Here is a 17,835-nt window from a genome sequence, read left to right on the forward strand (position 1 = left end):
GCTTCTCATCCACTGTAATCCCCAGGTCCTTTTCTGCAGAACTGCTGCTTAGCCATTCGGTCCCCAGCCTGTAGCAGTGCATGGGATTCTTCCATCCTAAGTGCAGGACTCTGCACTTGTCCTTGTTGAACCGCATCAGATTTCTTTGGCCCAATCCTCCAATTTGTCTAGGATTCCACAAAGAACTGCCTTTTTTCAAAACGGCTGCCATCTCATATCGTTCTCCGTGACAGTGAGGCTAAAACTGCCCATAAGGAAAGACGCCCTCCATCAAAATGGCTACCGCCTCCTGTTGTTCACAGTGGGAGTGAAGGCAAGCTACCCCCAGAGAAGATGGTGGCTCCTGACAGCCTAGGGAACCATTGTCATGAAAAAGAAAATATCCAGTGTATCTTTAAAAATCAGTTTAATCTAATTTGGGACCACAAACCCTATTATGCACAAATCAGAATCATTGTTATATACGGGGTCAATGTCACTACAGGGCAGAGTTAAGGTTGTTTGGGTGCCTTAGCTGTGCATTTCCAGTCCTTAGCACATTTGGATTCCTTTTAAATGAACTGTATCTTTGAATTTTGGGGGTTTATAATGCTTGCTTTTGGGATAATTACAACATCCCTGTTTTTACCATTTTTACCCTTAAATTACCTATATGGACTCAATCTTAACTCCGTATTAACGTAGTTTTCATCTGGGAATAGAGCACGAGGGAGGAAAGGTTGGGTGGCACAATACAGTTAGCTCTTCAGCGTGTTTCAGCGCTTCTTGTTCCTGCTCTCCTCTCTGCCTGTTGCTGCTGGGCTGGCATTCAGTGGGTTCGTAGGAATGGTATAGCCAACATTGCCAACAAATCTGTCCTCGCAGGGCAAAATGCCAGTCTATTTGCCAGCCAGATCAGTGCAGGCAGAGGACGTGCAGGATCTGACCAATCTTTTATTCTCAGCATTTGCCTAATGAAGAGTTCATTAGAGACATCTTGAGACTCATTTATCACTGTTTCTGGAATGTCTTTGGTGCTTTCTGTAGCTCATCTGTCATTGATACTGATGAGAAATTATCAGTGGGTTAAAATAGTATCGATCCGTTTTAGGCTTGCACCTTTCACTGTAGTGTCTGATCTGAAAAAGAGAGGCACAACCTAGTGATCTGAGCACACAGTTAGCACTCGGGAGTTGTAATCCCAAACTCTGACATTTACTTCATCTATGTCCATGGCCTAGTCACTTTGCTCACTAAAGTAGTGGTCCGATTGTCAAAGGTTCTGGCATTTACTTTGCAGTCAATAGGAGCAGCAAGCGTTCAGCACGTCTGGAAGTCAAGCCGCTTGTTGAAGTGCCTACGTTGGGCACCCAAGTTAGAAAATGTTGGCCGCTCTGTGTCTGTTTCCCCCCCTGCAGAATGGAGGTGATCATTCGTATTTGCACAATGTTAATGTGAGGTTAATTAGTTAATGTTTGATGACGAGAGGTGCTAAGTGTGCAGTATTACTGGCATATTTAGATTACCCCTAGTAAGGAAATCCAGTGCAATTCTGCAAAGAGTCCTTGTCAGTTTCAGGCGATCAGAATCACAACACAGCTGTACAGCAATCCCCTCCCCCCCCAATTCTCCCAATTTTATTACCTCTTGCAACTATTTCCCTTCGAAAGATTTTGCATCTGTTGATAGACCAGGAAGTCCTGATAGCACAATTTACCACAGCTCACTGCTCAATGCGTCCTGGGCTTATCCATCAGGTTCTATATAGTGATTTTCCTTCATTGGGACCAATGAGTTTTGTACCGTTGTGCTGTAATTAATTGTTGTTTGACGAGTGCTTGTCTTTTTTTTTTAAATTGTTCTTTTTATTTTTTTATTTTGTTTTTTTATGAAATTTTTTAGGGAGTTATTTTGTGCTGGTTTTGATTACAGCTATTTTGTCCACTTTGATAGGTGCCTGTTTTATTTTTAACGTTGTTAATTTGCCCTTTTTTGACATTTTAATAGGGGCGTGTTCCAGCCTCCTGGCGCCCTTGCGTCTGTCTCCGGTTCCACCCTAGACCATCTGGTTCAGCGATGGCCTTCACGGTTATTTTTTAACACACACATTCCTTATTCACACACACAACAGAATTAATTTACACAGAACATTTTGAACAGGAACATCAAGTTACAATGCAAAAAAGAAAACAATCACGGCATTCTTTTACTTATTTTAAAATGCTAAACCTACAACAAAATGGTGACCCTCAAAGGTCTGTTACTGCCTTGATATCAGTCCAGACACAAAGAGATTCTGGCTGATGCATCTCTACCAATGACCCATTAGGCCGTTCCTTTCTGCTATTTAAAAAGGGTGGCTGGCAGGATATGGTCAAATCATACATCAATATACACCTCTACCCCGATATAACGCTGTCCTCGGGAGCCAAAAAATCTTACCGCGTTATAGGTGAAACCGTGTTATATCGAACTGGCTTTGATCCTCCAGAGTACGCAGCCCCCCCCCCCCCCCCCGAGCACTGCTTTACCGCGTTATATCCGAATTCGTGTTCTATCGGGTCGCGTTATATCGGGGTAGAGGTGTATTTAATACATGCTACGTTATTATTTTTTCATTTTTTATTTTAAATTATACAAAATACAAACAATAAATGTTACCGCTCCAGCTGCCCAGCTGCCGTTCACACCCTGGGTTTCTATTGAGTGTCAAGGAGCAGGACACGCGCAAGACGTGCTAAATCAGACTGAGCCAAACTCCTCCCTGGCGTAACCCTGCTGGAAACAATGGAGACGCACTGGTGAAGACGTTGGCTCACTGTGTGGGTGAATCTACACTGCGGCCGGGAGTGAGCGTCCCAGCCTAGGTAGACAGACTCCCATCAGCAGGGCTGGAGCTAGCAGGCTAAAAACAGCACAATAGACATTGTGTCTCAGGCTGGAGCTTGGGCTATAGAGGGTCAGGTGGGCTTGAGAGCCCGAATCTGTCCCTGCAGCTGCAGTATAGACCTACCCCGTCTGTACAATGTGTAGACACTGGGGCGGTTAACTGTCCCTTGGGTAGATGTATGTAGAGCTTGGGTGTGGTTACGGTGCTTTCCCCCTGCCCTCTCTGCAGGATGGTACAAAGTCAGCTCATGCCCCTTGCTCCCACATAACCATCAGCAGTGATTTAGCACCTTGTAAGGATGCAGTGTAGTTGTAGCCGTGTCAGTCCCCGGGTATTAGAGACGTAGCAGTCGGTTATTACTGCTGTTGCCATTGCAAGTGGGCCTTTCTGTCTAGTCTGGGCATTTCTTGGGCACCCATCACCACAGTACTCTCCAACCTGGTAGCTGGAGCTCAGATTCTGGAGAAAGCTTGTCCAGGTCTCCAAGCCTTTGCCTTGATGAATTCTCATCTGGTTTATGCACTTCCCAGTCACCATATCCCCCTCCCCCTTTGAGGACTGGATACTGAGAAAGAAACATCTCCTTTTATGTGCGGTCCCAAAGCCTCTGATAATATTTTACATTTCTCTCGCCCAGCAAGTGGTCTGTGGAGTTGGTGGTCCACAGACCGCTGGCTGTTCTGGTGGTGGTGTCTCGCCTTGTTTTCAGCTGCTTCATCCAGCTCTTCGTAACAACAAAGAGCCTGCAAGCCTATGAAATCGGCTCCCAGAACTGCTAAGATTCATGCAGCTCCATGCCTGATATTTCTCAACAATGAGGCACAGAGCAAGGTCACATGCAAAGTCTGTGTTAGAGCCAGGAACAGAACCCAGGAGTCCCAACTTCCGGCCCTGTGCCTTCACCTCTAGGTAACGTTTCCTCGTGTAAGCCACTTAACCTTTCCCCATCAATAGCCCTATCTGTAACGGGGGCAAATACTGCTTACTCTGCCCAAGATGTTGTGACTTTTGGTCAGCTAGTGAGACTAAAGGTGCTAAGGTCATCAATGCCATCTTCCCCCCAGTGCACCATGGGTGGCCTTTCTGGTGTGAACCACAGTGTCTCTGCAGATACTATGGGTGGTCACTAGGATGTCTAAAGGGCACAAGTATCCATCCTCCCTTTGGGTTTTTCTGCAGATATAATTCCATGGTAGTAAAATGTCTCTTGCATCATTTATTTCCAAAGAGTGGCAAAATAAATCTAACCACAGTAAAAGCTGTGGTATCCGGCACTTTATCCACAGGAAAGCTCTATTATCCGGCATTTCTGATCTCTCCCAATACAAATCTTCAATCTACTGCCCAGAAGGTTATACAATTGCACAGTCTGCACTCTACTTTTATGCAAAAGAGGCAGAAGACAAGTAAGCAAGCTGATATCAGGGATTTATTCAAAAAAGCAGCTTCCAGGGTGTGTCATAGGGTCATTACAGATTCAGCCCAATCTCCTACACCTTCTCCATCTTTGGTGTTGATAACGATGACCCCAAGGCACTGCAAGATCCTGAAGTGCCTTTTGGATCATCAAAGAAAGATTAAATTATGTTCAGTGTAGTTTTAGTGTTACGTGTAGTTTTAGTGATCTGGGTGTGTGCCATGCGCTGCCCATAGTGACATGTAGTGTCATAAGATAACCGTCTGTCTAGAAAACTTTACCTGTCTACACCTAAGTGCTTCAAGAAACCAACCACTCTGCAGTGTGGTACTACTACTGGATTGGTGAATACCTGTATACTCTACTACTGTATTTTGTTCTTAATTCATGTTATTGTATTCTAATTCTTTGAACATTGGTATTCCACTGGTAAGTCTAACTCTCAGTTAACCGGAATATTTGATAAACTGGCACCCACCATTCCCCCAACATGCCAGATAACAAAGCTTTTACTGTACCTATCACCATTCCATTGGCTGTCTTTCTGTGGGCCAGAAACAGAGCTGTCCAATACCACTACTGCTAGTTTGACTCTAGGCTTTGTCCTTTGTCGATAAGCACCTTGGAGCGGTGTGTAATTCAGCTTCTTTAAGGTCTAAAGAACATTCCTGGATAAAAACATAGTTTCACAGTTGATGGTTGCCCGGCCTCGTTTTCTTTGCTGGGTGTCACATACTCTGGAGTACTTTAGCACCAGGGTTGCCTGAAATACCGCAGCATAAACTGCATTTGAAACTTGGCTGCATGAGCCTGGGACTGTATCAAAGATCTAGAGTGTGCTGCTTTCATTTGAGTCCTACTTGGTCAGTTTCCCATGGTGCATAAGAGAAAATCTTGCTTTATACCTAGACGAGCAGGATTGCTGCCCCATGATTTCACCGTAGCAATGGGCTCTTCTCTCCCGAAGATATCCAGAAAACTACCTTCTTTCTCTTAATTTGTCTAACCTTTGATGCCAGATGTTGGCATGTGCCGATGACTGGGTGTGCAGCGACTCGGGGGGCTCTAGCTCCTTGATCCTGAACCCTGCATGGCAGGGAGCTCAGGAGAGTTGTTCCAGGGCAGGTGTGAGGAGTGAGCGGAGACTGCTCATGGGTGCAAGCAAAGGGAAGCACCTAAGTGACTTCAGAGCTCAAGTCCTATTTTCAAAAGTGATTTAGGTCAGGATTACAAAGAGATTTAGGTGCCTTAAAATGCACCTAGGGGATTTTCAAAAACATCTAAGCAGCTTAGGTGCTTCACTCCCACTACAGGTTAATGGGAGGCACCTAGGTACTTTATAAAACCCCACTAGGCACCTACCTACATCTTTCGGCTCCCAAATCCCATTGTAAATGTGGCCCTAAGTGCTGACATCTCTTTTGTAAATGTCGCCCTACGTCTCACCCTCTGCGGTCAGCCACCCTGCGTGTCTCTCCATTACTTTCAGGCATTCCAGAGGGGTGCAGTGGGGTCTACTTGCTATTTCCCCTTGTGGAGAGAGGCATGGCCCTTTGCCCAGGAATGAAGTGAATTAGACGGTCTCATAGTTTAAGTCCAAATCCAACACCCAGCCACATTGCCGGGGATCTTTCCATTGACTTCAGTGCAAGTTGGATCAGGCCCTTAATGCTTTAAAACATCCCCCCACTTTGTTTTGCTTAATGCAGAGCTTGCATCGGACGTGTTATGATTGTTTCACCAAGGGAAAGAGGGGGCTGCTGCAAAATGCCATCGTCTTCATGTTACGAGAAAGCTCATTTACTTTGTGTTTCACGGTTCTCAGGGAGCGACTACGTCAGCAGTAAAAGCACCGAACCTGGGGAAAGGAAGCTCCTATTCTGGCCACTAAATTCATTACGTTTCAGTTTGTGGGATCGTGTGGCGGGAGGCTCGGTGCCAAGCAAGAGGTTTAAGGATAAAGAAGCTGGCTTCTTCTAACCAAGCCCCCATCATCTGTCCCAACCTTTGACCCCCACAACCACGTCAAACTCCCCCCCGCCATTACACACAATCTCACCCTGTGTTCGCTAAGAGTCCCAAAGCTTGTGAGCAACCCTTGGGCCCCTTTGTACGGTTCATATATAACCAGATGAAATGAGGTGGTTTTGACTGAGCGTCCCTTGAGCGTTGGGTTTGTTTGAAACACCAAGCGAAACGCAGTGATCTGACCTGTGCTGCCCGGAACCAAAGAAAATGTCAATACAAGACCCTGACTTATTGTACTTCTTATAGATCCCCTTGGCACTTCTGGCTAGAGAAGAAATGTCAGCCCTGCTCTCTGGCCAGGCTGGAACTTAGTTAATTACATTCTGCCTATGAAGATTCCACTGTAGTTTGAATGCGATGCAGTATTCTTCGCTTCCTGTCCTAAACTGCTGTGCAGCAGTGCCGCCTGCTGTTAAAACAACTGCTGGGCTTTGCCCCAGAAGTGGCTGCATTTCAGTGATGGTTGAAGTGCCTTGATAAGGGCATTGTTTGTATAGCAATTGGCAGAAAACTTTGGAATCTTTTGGGATGAAAGACGCATGCTGCCTTCTGCTGCACAGTGCAGAAGGGAGCAAAATGCAGTAAACTGGGGACCTTACGCTGAAGGGTTTGAGGGCAGAGAAGCAGCTTGGTTGTATGATCCTCCTGGCCTCCACACACACTTCTTTGGGGCAGGGCTCTGCCAGGAGCCAGGGAACAGCCACTCTCTGTGCCCGTGTCCCTTTAGGCCTGGGTGGGTTTCCAAGTGGATATTTGCCCCCCCTCCCATTTCCAGTGTCAGGTTTCACATAGGAAGCCTGTGGCCTTGATACTGTGGGCCAGATTCTGTTACTCTTTTCCCCACGGAGTAAAACTCCACTCCTAGTGTAACGCCACTGAAGTCAATGCGAGCAAAGGTGGCAGCCTCTGACTCTGTATAGAGATGCTATTGCTCCTACTTTCCCTTCCCAGGGGCTTTTCCTTGCACTCTCCTCCCTATAATGTCACACTGCTAAGGACACTATTAAAAGTAAATCAATATTAATAACCTGGTTACCCAGTCAGATGAGATCTGCTGCATTAATTTAGATGCAATGTATGGACCCAAAGGAGTGAAAGTGTTGACATGACCCTGAAACTGTGCAACACTAAACAGAGTCAAAGATTCAGGGTTTTGTAGACAGAGACCTTAGCCTGCTTAGCACCACGGCAAACTCACCATGAAACATCCTTTTAACCCTTTGTTAGAGATACATAAAAGAAGGAAAAATCATTAAAGCACTGGAAGTGTCAAGTATTAAGTCAGGCTTTCATTTTAACAGCATCCGGGGTTCCCTTTCCCTTTAGCTGGAGAGTTTTTGGAAGGAGAAAACTCCCTTGTTTAACAGTTTCTGAGATGGTACCAAAGATGGTTATAACTCTCCTGGGGAAGAGCGAAGAAGATAGGGGAGATGGGCTGGTGTTGGCATTGTCGCTGCTGCTGCTAAGTTCCAACCCGTTTCCTAGAGGACAAAACAAGACAAACACACCCGCCCGGGGACAGAAAAGAACATCCAAGAGAGAAAATGCAGCTTCTGTCATTGGTGCTGACTTTTATGCGTGTGACGGGTTGAATCACAGAAACCCCCTTGTGAACTGCCAACTGATGTGCCAAGACTTCTTCTGCCCCTGCTTTCCCAGCCAGCTTGGGACTCCAGTACCTTGTCTTGTTGAGCCAGACGCGCCCGTCTGCTCCAACACAGACCCAGGGTCTGAACCATATGCCCCAAAGCTTAACTGAAAGCAGCTTACAGAAGTGTGCTTGTCTTTAACACTCAGATGCCCAACTCCCAATGGGATCTAAACCCCAAATAAATCCATTTTACCCTATATAAAGCTTATACAGGGTAAACTCATAAATTGTTCGCCCTCTTTAACACTGATAGAGAGATATGCACAGCTGTTTGTCCCCCGTCCCCCCAGGTATTAATACAAACTCTGGGTTAATTAATAAGTAAAACGTGATTTTATTAAATACAGAAAGTAGGATTTAAGTGGTTCCAAGTAATAGCAGACAGAACAAAGTGAATTACCAAGTAAAATAAAATAAAACACGCAAATCTATGTCTAATACAGTAATAAAACTGAATACAGATAAAATCTCACCCTCAGATGTTTCAATAAGTTTCTTTCAGAGACTGGACACCTTCCTAGTCCGGGCACAATCCTTTCCCCTGGTACAGCCCTTGTTCCAGCTCAGGCATTAGCTAGGGGATTTCTCATGATGGCTGCCCCTTTTCTCTGTTCCACCCACGTATATATCTTTCGCATAAGGCGGGAATCCTTTGTCCCTCTGGGTTCCCACCTGCCCCACCCCCTTCTCAATGTCTCAGTGGAAAAGCACCAGGTTAAATTTGGATTCCAGTTCAGCTGACATGATCACATGTCACTGTAAGACTTCATTACCCACTTGCCAGCACACAGGTATACAGGAAGACTCACAGGTAAAACACAGCCATCTACAGACAATGGTCCTGGTTAATGGGAGCCATCAAGATTCCAAACCATCATTAATGGCCCACACTTTACATAATTACAATAGGCCCTCAGGGTTATATTTTATATTTCTAGTTCCAGATACAAGAGTGATACATTTATAGAAATAGGATGACCACACTCAGTAGACTATAAGCTTTGTAATGATACCTTACAAGAGACCTTTTGCATGAAGCATATTCCAGTTACATTATATTCATATTCATCAGCATACTTTCATAAAATCATATCAAGGACAACGTCACAACGCGCACTCTCCATGCTGGGCAAACACAGGCACAGTACACGGCCTTATCAGCTGTTCTGAGACCTGGCAAACTTGTACCAGCATTGGGCCGCTTAGAGCGTTGCTTCTAGTGGCCTGTTTTGGGTCACAGGCTTACAGCAGTGTTGCAAAGTATTCAGTCTTGAGCAGCTAAGCCAGACTCTCTTTAGACAGAAGGAAAAACGAGAGAGGAAAGAGAAGAAATAAGGTAGGGAAGGAAAAGGACACATGAAGGGGGAACAATGTCTTACATCCCAACTGCTGGTCGGGATTTAGCCAGAGCCAGTAGAGGTGACAATGTCATCTGGGTCCCTCTCTGTGGCCTGGTCAGGACATATCTCAGGGTTAGGGTGAAGAAGATCCCAAAAAACCAAGGAGGGTTGGCACTCACTCCTTCCCCTTCTCTTGTTCAGTCAGCCAGCATCCTGGTAGCCAGCTTTTCCCCTCTGTTAATGTTCACCCCTTTTCCAAAGTCTTTTTTCTTTTGAGGACCCTAAAAGGGACTGGTGGATAGAATGGCCCATCCCCCACTATTTTGTCCACCAGTTAGATCTACTTTCTGACACTCCAATTTTGGTTCATTGCTCTCCGGTCTCAGCTGTTCTTGTTTACCAGGCATGATCTTAACACAGTCCTTGAATTGCAGGGGGAGGCCTTTTTGTCTGTACTCATTCAGTCTTTCCGGCTATGATTTTTTTTGTACTTTCGTTATTATAGATTATTGTGACACTTGATAAACTTTCACTCACTTTTTTTACAGCTGAACTCACAATTAGGATAAATCTGGAGGCCCGATTATCAAAACAGAACCTTGTGGAGGGTCTTCCCATGTATGCTCAGATCTATTGCTGAGAAAAGGCGGGTGAGGTAATATCTTTCATTGGACCAACTTCAGCTGTTACCTCACCCACCTTGTCTCTCCAGGATGCTGGGACCAACCTGGCTACAACAACACTGCATATCGACCTTCTGTCAGTGACATGGATGGGACAAGACGCCCAAAATGCCTCTTGGATTCGTTTGCACCATTGTGAACATTGTTTGAAAGCTGCAGGAGCAGGGATGTCTCGTCTGATGCCTGGGCAATGAAACCCAGCAATTTCAACCAGCACTGATCACGCCTGGCATATGCTCCCATGCGTCAGGAGAGTGTGAAAAGCCAGTGCCCTGTTGTGTGTTCTGAAGTGGGCAGCCCTAACTTCCCGAATCGTTCCTGACACCAAAAACCGATCAGCATCCCCAAAGCCAGCTGCGCCTTTTGTCTGCAAGGCGTGAAGGCTGTTGCACTCCAGCCTCCCATGGCGGCCCATTCAAATGATCAAGGAATGGTGTGGGCGCAGGGGGCGCCACCCACTGGGTTGCAAACAAAGTCAGCAGCTGGTGCTGATGCTGCAAGGTGACGAAGCCCATTATTAAAGCAAGGAAAAAGCAGGCGGGGGGAGCAGAGGCACTTGCTCTGGTAATGTTCTTGATGAGGAAATAGTGGTTCATTCACTGAACTCAGAAGAGCTGAATGATTGCCCTAGCATTCAAGGAAATCACAAATGACTGCTTCACTCGGAGGAGTTCCGCCTTCTCAAAGGCCAAATGAAATTGAATCTCATTGAGTTGTATTGAGCCGATACATCCACTGAAATAGAGAACCGCAGGTGTTACGTGCTCAGTTACTACCAACAAACGTGCATCGGCCTCATTGCATTTACAGTCAGGGAGCAACCTCTGCTTTTAAATGTGGATATGGATGGGAAGCAAAGATTTCTTCCTGTGTAACGAGTGCTCCTGATAAGGAAATTGTAGTTTTCATTTTCAGTGCTTGCATCCCCTCCGGTTATTTGGCATTAAATTGCAGGCTCTGGTTCAGTATAACTCATTATTGGTTGCCTTATTACGGTGCATCATGGTGATGTGTGATAAAACGCAGCAAAGAGAACAAATTGTAAATAAAATCAGGTTATTTGAAATGAGTTGGTGGGTCTTAGCCCAATTCCTTGCTTCTACGTGGTAAAACCAGCAACGCTCAGATACCAGGGTGACGGGTGCTGTATAAAAACCCAAATACATAGACTGTTGGTGGCACCCCGTTGAAATTCTCCACTGAATGGCCATTGAAAATGAACCATTCTCTCACTCATAGAGGTAGGCTCGCCAGGTCGGGATCAGGCACACTTGTGTGGGTGGCCTGGAGGCTCAGTGGACCAGTGTTTACCTTTTATTCTCTACCAATTTTGGACTGCTGAGTGAAGGAGTTGCTATTGCTTTTACCAGGGAGGGCAAAATTAACCTTTGAATGCTTGAGCTTAAGATAATGTGCTCTTCTGTCACCTAGAAATGTCCAGCTATACCGGGAGAACGTTATAGATCCACTTCAGACCGAGCTGTAGCTGGGTTAGAGAAACCATTACACTCCCATAAGAGTCTGGATCAAGTCTTCATCTGAATGTTGTTGCTTACAGAGATGCCTCGACTGTGTCTTGGGCAATAAACATCGCTGTTTTTCCTGCCACGTCCTAATCTAGTAGTGCCTAAGCGGTGTTCTTCGGTCAAATGAAAACGCTTGCCACAAAGCAAAGCTACTTAGATGGTTATCAGGGCCGGCTCCAGGCACCAGCCCACCAAGCATGTGCTTGGGGCGGTGCCTGGAGGGGGGCGGCGCGGCGGGGCCCCAGCTGGGCTCGCCGCCCTCCCCCTGGTGCTTCAGACGGTCGGGGAGAGCAGGGCCCCGGCCGGGCTCGCCCTGCTCCTGGCGCTTTGGCTGCCGGGGGCTCTCCACCCTCCCCCCCGGCGCTCTGGCTGCCGGGGAGAGCAGAGAGCCCCGGCTGGGCTCACCGCCCTCCCCCCGGCGCTCTGGCCGGTCGGGGATTGCGGGCCCGCGGCCGGGCTCGGCATCCTCCCCTGCTGCGCTGGGGTGGGGGGCAGTGGGTGGCTTTTTTGCCTGGGGCCTGATGGTTTTTGCCCTGATGGTTATAAATAATTCCATCCAACTACATGAACAGCACTTTATGTAGATGGAGGCAGTTGTTGGGAATTCTCTGCAGCAGGAATGTGCTGAGTAAACTAAAGAGCAAAGTGTAGAAGATCAGAATTAGGCCAACCATGGTGTCGGAGTCAGAGTGCTGGCCAGCGAGGCAGAGAGAACAACTACTTTGCACTGCCAAAAGCTCAGGTGGACGCTGGGTAAGATGAGAGCTGATAGGCTACACGGTGAAATGGCATGAGCCATGATGCAGGTAGTCTGCATCATGGAAGAGCTGAGGGAGTATTGACTGAGGTGCCTGGGTCATGTGAGATGATGAGTTGTGGGATATGTTGGCGAGAAGGTACAAGAGTTAGTAGTCGCGTGACAAAGACCCCAAGGAAGACCTGGAAGAAGGTGGTTTGAGATGCTGAAGGCAGGCATGAAGAAGGTTGGTGTCAGCTTGGAAGATGAACTTGACAAGAATGCTTGGAGCTGAAGAACAAGTGCTGCTGACCCTTATTGATGGGACAAGGCAAAAGCGAAGAAATTAATTCCATCAATAAATACAAATTGTCCATGCATCTCTCCAGAGCTTAACTTGCATCTGGAGGAAGCACTGGAAGAATCTTACAATTTGATTCTTTCAAATGTCAAGTGTTTTCAAACTTCATATTTCAAACAGGACCTTCTTTCATTTGCAGATTGATTTATTTGTTGATTGTGGCAAAAGCCCTGAATTCTCAACACTCATGAAAAGGACTGTGTATGCGAGAGAGACAGAGAGACTCTGATGTACATAACTAGAATCCAGTGATCACATCTCTCATGACTTTCTATCATATGCTTCATCTTTTGGAGAAAAACTTCAAACGGCTTGTTAATCCGTAGATGTAATGAATGTGATAACCTTTGTATTCATGCAGCTCGGCTTTCCTGCCTGTGCTTCTGAGCCATCTCATGTACAAAGGCTTCTTCCAGCCTGGCTGCTTCCAGATTCATTCTGAGCACTTTGTTCTTCACTGCTACATCAGTCTTGAGAAGGGGAGGTACACGCACGTATGCACACACGGGTGCCTACACGAGGGCACGCACGCACACATGACTAATCCTCTGCACTGTGACTCTGAAAATATTTGAAAGGGGAGCAGCCAGTCCATTCCACAGCAGGACTCCCATTGACTTCACTGGAACAAGGATTTGGCAGGCCAATCTTCTGAGTTCACCCTTGGATTGGGTAACATGCCACTTCCATTGTAAGCATCCTTCTCAGACCCTTCCTTTGCTTTGCCATAGGGAGAAAGAAACCATGTTTACACCTCAGATCTAATCCCGCCTATGCCCGCAGAGCCCTTAGACAAGCAGATCTCAATTAGAGGAGAATTGATTTTTGTTCCAGCAGGAGAGTAAAAGGGTATTAAGCGTCTTCTGCCTGTTTATAGATTATTTCCTCTTGCACTTCACATGAGACCCCCCTAGTGAATCAGTCGTGAGGAGAACACACTTCAGGACGATCCACTGATGCAGCAGATTGCCACGAGGCCGGGATTCCAGGAGCAGGCAGAGTGGCTCTCAGCCAGCTCATCAAAGCTTTAACAAAGTCCATTCGCCGCTCATTTTGCTGCATTTTCCTGAGCTGCCCAGGGACACAGCAAGCCTCCACAGCAGTCTGCTGCCATCCCAGGCTAAGTAATCCCAGCACCTCAGAAGCCGGTTTGTTAAACTTCACAGTTACCAGAGGAGCATTGACACTTCCGCTGGCCTGCCGCAAAGCAGCTGCTTTGAAATGTTCGGGGCAGATCAGGGACCAGCCAAAGAGGACCTTGAATTTGAAATTTCACATTTCCTGAGCAGGGTCCACGTCCTGCCCCTCTCCATATCCACCCGCACACACTATCCCATGCACAGACATCCTGCAGCAGGCACTGCACTGAACAGGGACAGTCAGGTCTGCATGCCCTGCTCATCACAGAGCTGTGCAGTCCGGGGGCTGCACCTGCAGCGCGTGTATGTAGATCCATTGGCCAAACAACTCTCTCTGCCTCAAGGAGGGTGGGGGCAGCCAGAGGGCCTGTAGCCCATGGGCCGTACTAGTGAGTGTAGTGTGGAGGAAGGATGCTGTCCCACACCCAAACTCACTGAGAACCTCTGTGCAGAACTTGGGCCCACGTGGCTTCTAAATTCGTGCCCAACTTGAGACACCCAGGGCCGGATTTTCAGAGGTGCTGAGCAATTGAAGTCAGTGGGAGCAGTGAGTGCTCAGCCTCTCTGAAAATCAGGTGCCCGGTGTCTCAAGTGAAGGTCCCCAAACCAGAAACCACCGGAAGCTGCAGCTGCTCTGCGCAGCAGAACTGCTTGGGCTCGGCGGCAGGTACGGCCTTTCACTCCTGCACATTGGAGCTGGCCTCATGGTGGCTTCATTCACCCCTCTGACAGTTTGCAGCATCTCATGCCATTTTATTCCTGTCTCTTCCTCTGTTTTGAATGCACTTCTGTGGGGTTTTCCTTTCCCTTCTCCACTGGATTTCTCCGGGTGAGGTTCTCTATTAGTTCCCTTTTTGTTACTTCTCTGCATAACTTCTGGGAGTATTGACATGCTCAGCTCTCCAGCTCACCACTCGTATGCCCGGGCCCTGGGTTTGGGTCACTGGAAAGTGACCCAAACCCAGGGTCATACCTGGGGATGAACTTAACAATAGTATTATGCCATTGCATTAGCACATGATGACACTGGCTAATGCTAAACAGGCAAATTCTCTGCCAGGGAAGGCCTCTTATGGTTCACTTAAGGGCATATTCTGCTAGAAGGAGGCTGCTAATGGAAGTGAGAACCGTTGTATACAATGTTAAAGCGACGGTGCTTTATGACCAGAGTAGTTGAATATTTAATGGTGGTTCCACTCCACTCCCTATTTTCTTGTTAAAACGATCCACATCCAGCCAGCATGTACTACAAGAGCACTTGTCCGGAAAGTAACAGCTGGTACCGTTCACCTCTGCCCATGGAGACTAGCACATTCCGCCGCTGTAATGAGAAAGCACTCTTGCTAATCCAGTGAGGATTAGATCTGTGAGATTGTTCTGCTGTGGCTTACCCACATTTGCTAATTTCTTTGTGGTTGCTCCTTGGACCAAATATGCGGAGGATTTAAGCAGCACTTTTTTATTATTTTTTGTACACGACTAACCTGCTCATAAACAGCATAGCACCATTGGGGAAGGAATAGAAGCATCTAATTAAAGAAAAAATGCACAGCGTTTGAATTGCATCAGATCTGACAGCATCTGAGCCACAACCTGCACTGAGATGAAGTCTTCCGGATATTTCAAGAAATCCTGTTCTATAAACCGGAGCTAGGACTGTTTGTGTTACCTAAACACACAGGACTTGAATTGCGGAAGTGAAGAAATGTATTATTTCTGTAGAGCTAAATTTTCAAAAGTAGCTACATGACTTAGGGAGACAAAGTCCCCTTGGCTTTGTGATGGGGTTCGACTCGCCACCGTGGCGCCTCCTGCTGACTGTCCTGGGAATTAGCTCTCGTTTCGCCAGAGCACCCTCGTCTAGTGGTGTCTCGCCCATCATCACCCTCGCCTCCACCTCTAGGACTCACATCGCTCCCCAGAGGGCAGTGTCCTCTTCTAGACAAAGCCCCACTCAGTTCTCTCCCCACTTCTGGGGGACCCGACAGTCCTCAGTCCAGCTACTCGCCTCAGTGGCAAACTGCAGTCCATGCACTGGCCACTCCCCTTGGTGGCAGGGTAGGGGGACAAAAGGGGTGCACCTGGGCCCACCCACTACTCCAGGTTCCGGCCCAGGGACCCTATAGCCAGCAGCCACGTACTACCCCATCTCCTATTCCACCGTCTGTTTCCCTGGGCCACTTCCCCGCAGCCCTAGCACCTTCTCCACCCTTGTATCAGGGCCTCAGTCTGGCAGCCATCAGGCTGGAGCTCCCTCTTGCTCCCCTGACCCTACCCAGTACCGCTTTGCCTGGGGTGCTGTCTCTCTCAACCCTCCTACAGGGCAGCCAGTCCTCCTCCCTTGGCCTCCAGGGAGAGACTCCCTCTGTTCTGCTCAGCAGCCCTTCTTATATGGGCCATCCTGGCCCTCATTGGCTGCTCCACTAAGCCTTCTCCCTATTGACTGGCTCAGTAAGCCCTCTTCTAATTGGCTGGGTTCTGCACAGCCTCCCCAAGGCTGCTTTAACCCTTCTTCTGCCTGTGTGGGGCAGCCGCCCCACCACAGCTTTCAAGGGGATTGAATTTCCTAATCACTGAGGTACTATTGAAAATGTTACCCCTAGATTCATAGACTCCAAGGCCAGAAGGGATCACTATGATAATCTAATCTGACCTCCTGCATATAACACGGGCCATAGAACGTTCCCCAAATAATCCCTAGAGCAGAACTTTTAGAAAAACATCCAATCTTGATTTTAAAATGGTCAGTGATGGAGAATCTACCACAACTCTTGGTAAATTGTTCCAATGGTTAATTACTCTAACCATTAAAAATGTACCCCTTATTTCCAATCTGGATTTGTATAGCTTCAACGTCCAGCCATTGGACCGTGTTATACTTTTCTCTGCTAGATTGACGAGCCCATTATTAAATATTTGTTCCCCATGTAGATACTTCTAGACTGTAATCATCACCCCTTAAACGTCTCCCTGTTAAACTAAATATACTGACCTTCTTGAGTCCATCACTCTAAGGGCTTCTCTACACTTACGGCTAATTCGGCACTGCTGTGATCGATGCAGCGGTGTCGATTTAGGGGGTCTGGTGAAGCCCCACTAAGTCGATGGGAGAGCAGTCTCCCGTTGACGTCTGTACTCCAGCTCCCTGAGAAGAATAAGGGAAATCGTGGGAGAGTGACACAGTGTAGATACCGCGGTAAGTCGACCTAAGTTACGTAACTTATGTAACTGAAGTAGTGTCATTTAGGTCGACTTACAGCATTAGTGTAGAACAGTCCTTAGGCAGGTTTTCTAATCTTTTAATCATTCTCATGGCACTTCTCTGACCCCGCTCCAATTTATCAACATCCTTCTTGAATTGTGGGCACCAGAACTGGACCGAGGATTCCAGCAGCAGTCACCCCAGTGCCAACTACAGAGGTAAAGTAACCTCTCTGCTCCTACTCAAGATTCCTCTGTTGATGCATCCCAGTATCACATTAGCCCTTTTGGCCACTGCATCACACTGGGAGCTCATGTTCAGCTGATTATCCACTATGACCCCCAAATCTTTTCCAGAGTCACTGCTTCCCAGGATAGAGTCCCCGTGACCTACAGCCGTTGTTCCTAGATGTATACGTTTGCATGTAGTCGTATTAAAAAGCATGTTGTTTGCTTGCGCCCTGCTTAGCAAGCGATCCAGATTGTTCTCTTTCAGTGACCTGCCCTCTTCATTATTTACCATTCCCCCAGTTCTTGTGTCATCTGCAAACTTTATCAGTGGGGATTTTAGGTTTTCTTCCAGGTCATTAATAAAAATGTTAAATAGCGTAGGGCCAAGAACTGATCCCTGCGGGACTCCGCTAGAAACATGATGATGATTCCCCATTTATAATTATATATTGAGACCCCTCAGTTAGCCAGCTTTTAATTCATTTAAAGTGTGCCATGTTAATGTTATCTCTTTCTAGTGTTTTAATCAAAATGTCATGTGGTACCAAGTTCAATGCCTTACAAAAGTCTAAGTCTGTTACATTAACGCTATTACCTTTTTCAGCCAAACTTGTAATCTCATTAAAAAAAAAGATATCAAGTTAATTTCACAG

The 17,835-nt window shown here is 47.0% G+C and overlaps 1 protein-coding gene across 1 annotated transcript in view; it reads left to right on the forward strand.

Moving 5' to 3' along the window:
- DNAI1 (dynein axonemal intermediate chain 1) overlaps window positions 1-17,835 on the forward strand; it is a 298,189-nt gene that overhangs the window by 271,536 nt on the left and 8,818 nt on the right. The window lies entirely within an intron of this gene.

This window comes from Malaclemys terrapin, chromosome 6 (assembly GCF_027887155.1).
Source record: "Malaclemys terrapin pileata isolate rMalTer1 chromosome 6, rMalTer1.hap1, whole genome shotgun sequence".
NCBI lineage: Eukaryota > Metazoa > Chordata > Testudines > Emydidae > Malaclemys > Malaclemys terrapin.